Source organism: Pongo pygmaeus, chromosome X (genome assembly GCF_028885625.2).
Source record: "Pongo pygmaeus isolate AG05252 chromosome X, NHGRI_mPonPyg2-v2.0_pri, whole genome shotgun sequence".
Classification (NCBI taxonomy): domain Eukaryota; kingdom Metazoa; phylum Chordata; class Mammalia; order Primates; family Hominidae; genus Pongo; species Pongo pygmaeus.
This window is the reverse complement of record NC_072396.2, coordinates 68,789,941-68,796,241: the sequence shown is the minus strand read 5'-3', so window position 1 is coordinate 68,796,241 and position 6,301 is coordinate 68,789,941. Positions and strand designations below refer to the sequence as shown.

The window sequence follows — 6,301 nt, the reverse complement described above, 5'->3', positions numbered from 1 at the left end:
GCATTTAGTGGAGTCCCCCACCTGGTACTGTAGAATCAGAAACAAGAGCTGATTCTAGCTGCAGGGTGCTCTGGCTTTCTCCTTGGCAAGACCCCTATCCCCATAGAAACCAAGTGAGTCAACCAGAAAACCTGCAGCTTGCAGAGAAGGGTCCCTAGAAAAGAAGGTCTGGCACATGGTCCTATCCTCTATCCTGGTTCCTTTGAAAGCCAGCAAAAAATGATATTGGGTCATAAACTGCCTCTTACACTCTGTGCCCACAAAGATGGGAAGCCAGATTTATGGAAGAAAAGGATGAGGTTTCCCTCTATGTCCCAGTTTTCCCTATATCTCCTGAAATAGAAGGTTAGATGCAGAGTTAAATAGGAAAGTTAGGCAGAAAACAATTTTGCCTGGCTCTTGATATCTAAATCCTTACACTACTAACTTACATAGTATACCAGGCCATCTAATGTTAGCAGCTACTATTTGTCAAGCAACTACTATGGGCCTTGTCACCATCTACACACTTTATAAGCATTGTCTCATTTAAATTTGATTTTTACAACAACCCTCTAAGGTAGCTAATACTCTAAGCCTCATTTTACAAATGAAGAAACCAAGGTTAAGAAAGATGCCCAAGGTCTCATAACCTTGAAAGTGATAAGGCTGGGATTTGAACCCAAATATGACTTCCACTCTGCTATGCTCTCTCTAAGACTGAAGTCCTGCATATCTCTTTGCCAGTTCTCCTACCCAACCTCCCATCTCCAGCAACCCCACATATACTATACCTTATTACACTTCCAATGATCATCTGCTCAGACTATCACCTATCAAACTTTCTCATCTCAACTACCAGCTTTTTGTCTACTTATTTTGCTAGCTATTGAGAGAGGTATATTTATGTCTTTTGGTTTACTAATCATTTCTTTTACATGGTCTAAGCTGCTATTAAATCTATCTGTTGAGATCTTTATTTCAATTTGTGTGCTCCTTTCCTTCTAGAATTCCCATCTGGTTCTTTTAAATAGATTTTAGCTCTCTGGAATTCTCCTTATTTTAGCTATCTTTTTTCTTTTTCTTTTCTATTTTTGTGAACATATTAATCATAATTATTTAAAAGTCCTTGTCTGATAACAATAATATCTGAAACATCTATGGGTCTGTTTTGTTTCTATTGGCTATTTTTTCTCTTTCTCTTTCACGGTAAACCAGAATACCTCTGGTTTCTGGGGTGTTAGCTCTCCAGGGTTTCCAATGGAGAATTTGGCATGTTTACCCTTGATGGGTCCAGAATTGTAATCCTTGACTCGACACAGTTTAATGGCACTTTACTTTCTAAAGTTTTCTATTTAGCTTTTTAGCCTTCTGAGCTCCAGAATTTGGCAAACATCTTAAGGCGAAAACCAGCTATTCATAGGCTCAGTTCTCTACCTTTCCCATGTAACTGTGCTCTGCCATATTCTCCTGTTTTGTTTCTCCAGCACCAAGGCACTACCAAAAGCTCTGTTGGTTTCTCTAACTCTCAACAGCAGCCTTCTGACTGGGGCCATGTCTGTGTTTTCAGCCTACTGCAAACCAGAAAGCAGAAAATACCCACAGAGAAAAAGTAGCTGTACAAATGTTAGTTCACCTCTCTGCAGATTTTACAGGCTCATAGGTGGAAGGAGCTTGCCTTGTCTCAGATGAGACTTTGAACTGTGGAATTTTGGGTTAATGCTGAAATGAGTTAAGAGTTTGGGGGACTGTTGGGAAGGTATGATTGGTTTTGAAATGTGAGGACATGAGATTTGGCAGAGGCTGGGGTGGAATGATATGGTTTGGCTCTGTGTCCCCACCTAAATCTCATCTTGAATTGTACTCCCATAATTGCCATGTGTTATGGGAGGGACCCAGTGGGAGACAATTGAATCATGGAAGTGGTTTCCCCCATACCGTTCCCATGGTAGTGAATAAGTCTCACAAATCTGATGATTCTATCAGGGATTTCCGCTTTTGCGTCTTCCTCATTCTGTCTGCCTACTGCTGTCCATGTAAGATCTGACTTGATCCTCCTTGCCTTCTGCCATGATTGTGAGGTTTCCCCAGCCACGTGGAACTGTAAGTCCAATTAAACCTTTTTCTTTTGTAAATTGCCCAGTCTCAGGTATGTCTTTATCAGCAGTGTGAAAACGGACTAATACACCAACCTACACCACCCTACCTCGGTCTTAAGATGCCTGCATGCACACACACCCTCACCTACACTATTTCTCATTCTCTGATTTTGCAACTTGCCTTGCATCCTAACATCAAATCTAAAATGGTCTCTCTGACATTCCAATTTCTTTTTAGCAGCAACACAGCAACAATATTTTGTTGTCTTACTTTGAACCATGATTAGTTAAAATCCCCAGATATCATGACTCCAAATAGTTGCCAGGTGAGTTCTCCTCCTTTACTTCTCATGGAATTCATTAAAAAAAAAAAAAAACTTTTATTTTAGGTTCAGGAGTACATGTGCAAGTTTGTTATATAGGTAAACTTGTGTCACTTTTTTTGTAAAGATTATTCCATCACATACATACTAAGCTTAGTACCCAATAATTATTTTTCCTGATCATCTCTCTTCTCCCATCCTCCACCCTCAAGTAGGCCCCAGTGGCCATTGCTCCCCTCTCTATGTCCATGTGTTGGAATCTTTTAGCTCCCACTTATAAGTGACGGCATGCAGTGTTTTGTTTGCTGTTCATGCATTAGTTTGCTAAGGATAATGGCCTCCAGCACCATCCATGTTCCTGCAAAGGACATGATCTCATTCTTGTTTATAGCTGCATATTATTCCATGGTTTACATATACATTTTCCTTATGCAGTCTGTCATTGATGGGCATTTAGGTTGATTCCATGTCTTTAGTATTGTGAATAGTGCTGGGGTGAATATACACATGCATGTGTCTTTATGGTAGAAGTATTTATATTGCTTTGAGTATATACCCAGTAATGGGATTACTGGGTTTAATAGTAGTTCTGTTTTTAGCTCTTTGAGGAATCACCACACTGCTTTCCACGATGGCTGAACTCCCACCAACAGTATATAAGTGTTCTCTTGGCAGACAAGTCAGCTCAGGGGAGGCGGAGGCAGCGTGGCAGCGGGGGTGTGGCCCAGGCCCGAGCCCTGCCGGGGCAGGGCCGCGGGGCGGGCGGGTGAGCCCTGGGCGAGGTGGCCTCTGCTTGCGCGGTGTCGCCGCGCCATTGTTGGGGGAGGGGCTGCTGCTGAGCGAGGCAGAGTAGGGCGCGAGCGAAGGCGCCAGCGCGGCGGAGAGGAGCGGAGGCGCCCCATGGGGAACACGCTGACTTGTTGCGTGTCCCTAAATGCCAGCCCCAAGCTGGGCCGGTGCGCCGGGCCCGCGCGTCCGACATCTACGAGGCGGCGTCCGGGGACGCGGTGGCGGTAGCGCCTGCTGCTGCGGAGCCTCCCGAGTTTGATTTCGGAGAAGGCGAGGGCCACCACCTGCAGCACATCAGCGACCGCGAGATGCCCAAAGATTTAGCTTTGGAGTCAAACCCTTCTGACCATCCAGGGGCAAGCACAATTTTACTGCGCAAATCTCAAACGGATGTGAGAGAAAAGAGGAAGAGCAACCATTTAAACCATGTATCTCCAGGGCAGCTTACTAAAAAGTATAGCTCATGCTCAACAATATTTCTATACGACGGCACAGTCAACCAGCCTAATCTTAGAACCACAGTAAAATGTGTGACCTTAGCAATATATCACCACATAAAGAACAGAGATGCAAATAGATCCCTGGATATTTTTGATGAGAGATCACATCCACTTACATGAGAAAAAGTTCCAGAAGAACAGTTTAAGCATGATCCTGAGCACAAATTTATTTACAGATTTGTTCATACTCCTTTTAGTGCCGCACAGCTAACAGCTGAATGTGCAATAGTAACTTTGGTTTACTTAGAAAAGCTTTTAACTTATGCTGAAACCAACATTTGTCCCACTAACTGGAAAAGGATTGGTCTGGGAGCCATTCTTCTTGCCTCCAAGGTTTGGGACCATCAAGCTGTATGGAATATGGACTACTGCCAGATCTTCAAGGACATTACAGGTGAGGACATGAATGAAATGGAAAGGCATTTTTTGAAGCTTCTTCAGTTTAATATTAATGTTCCTGCCAGTGTTTATGCCAAATACTACTTTGATCTTCGCTCCTTAGCAGATGACAATAACCTGAATTTTCTATTTGCTCCTTTTAGCAAAAAAAGAGCACAGAAACTAGAGGCTATTTCTAGATTGTGTGAAGACAAAGACTTGTGTAGAGCCCTATGAGAAGGTCTTTCAGCACTGATGACTTCATTGGTATTCAGCACTCTAAAGCCATCCTCTCTTAAAGGGAGAAATGAGGGGTTATAACGTCACAGGACCTTTATCTACAAAGACTGGAGAAATATCACCTTTCCTGCTCAAAACCCAGCAAAATTAGTGTTTTCATCAAAAGGATAGATCTCGAATTCAAGAGATTCATGGACAACAAGGATTATACTCCATAGAAAAGAATGGGACCTTGTCAATGCAACAAAACATTCTTCTGTCCTTTTTAATATAAACAGAGTTACAAAAAACACTCCAAAGTGAAGGTTCCTTTCCCACACAGATATTTGCTTACTATATGGGCCGATAGCTGTGAACTATGTAAGGTTTTTTTAAACAATAGTTTAAATTTTTAGACTTTAAAGACACTAACCATATAACTTTTATGTTTTTTCCAATTTTTCTCCCTCCCCACATTTTGCTGCATATGGCTTTGAATCAGTGCAGTATTATCATTAAAACATGGGACTCTAAAGCCACTTAGGAGCAGACTGCACCATTGTTAGGTAATGAAGGGTTCTTCCTCCCTACCATTGAAGCTGCTAGTCGTCGGCAATCATTTTAAGCCAAAAAGCTGCTGGATAACATTTGTCATTCATATTCTTTGCAAACATTACTTTAGCATTTTAGCATGTTTGGGGTCATAAGCAGAGGAAGTATCAGTTATTGATATCTCTTCTTTTATTTATTTATTTATTTTTTTAATTATACTTTAAGTTCTGGGGTAATGTGCAGAACGTGCAGAACCACATGTGCCATGGTGGTTTGCTGCACCCATCAACCCATCACCTATATTAGGTATTTCTCCTAATGCTATCCCTCCCCTATCCCCCCACTCCCCAACAGGCCCCAGTGTGTGATGTTTCCCTCCCTGTGTCCATGTGTTCTCATTGTTCAACTCCCACTTATGAGTGAGAATATGCAGTGTTTAGTTTTCTGTTCTTGTGATAGTTTTCTGAGAATGATGGCTTCCAGCTTCATCCATGTCCCAGCAAAGGACATGAACTCATCCTTTTTTATGGCTGCATAGTATTCCATGGTGTGTATGTGCCACATTTTCATAATCCAGTCTATCATTGATGGACACTTGGGTTGATTCCAAGTCTTTACTATTGTGAATAGTGCTGCAGTAAACATACATGTGCATGTGTCTTTATAGTAGCATGATTTATAATCCTTTGGGTATATACCCAGTAATGGGATCACTGGGTCAAATGGTATTTCTAGCTATAGATCCTTGAGGAATCACCACACTGTCTTCCACAATAGTTGAACTAATTTACACTCTTACCAGCAGTGTAAAAGCATTCCTATTTCTCCACATCCTCTCCAGCATCTGCTGTTTCCTGACTTTTTAAAGATCACCATTCTAACTGGCATGACATGGATTTGCATTTCTCTAATGACCAGTGATGATGATCATTTTTTCATATCTTTGTTGGCTGCATAAATGACTTCTCCTACTTCTATTGGGGTCCATGTTGCATTTCTTGTGAACTAAGAATGATGCTTCTCATTTTCTGATAATTTTTCCCTTGTTAAATAAATGTATTAATACATATTTTCATAATGCCAACCAACATGGTGGCTTAGTGACAATGAAAAAAAAAGTAAAGCAGTTTTAAGCTTTAATATAGTTCGGGCCCTCGAAGGCACTGCAGCATGAGTATAAATGCTATGAACCTTTTAAAAAACATCGTTTGAAAAAATTTTTTTAAGAGATGAGGTCTTGCTGTGTTGTCCAGGCTGGAGTGCAGTGGCTGTTCACAGGTGCAATCATGGTGCACTGCAGCCTAGAACTTCTGACCTCAAGCCATCCTCTAGCATCAGCCACATGAGTGGCTGGGACTACAGGCACAGCTGGCACTTGTCTCCTGAATAGTTTAATTTTTTGTTTCAGTCACTTTTGAAGATAGCAGACATTCACTGAGGCAAACAATTAAAAGCTTTATAT

At 41.6% G+C, this 6,301-nt stretch overlaps 1 pseudogene; it reads left to right on the top strand.

Moving 5' to 3' along the window:
• Positions 1-3,301: 3,301 nt before the first annotated feature.
• LOC129024303 (cyclin-Y-like protein 1) lies at positions 3,302-4,367 on the top strand (annotated as a pseudogene).
• The last annotated feature ends 1,934 nt before the right edge of the window (positions 4,368-6,301 follow it).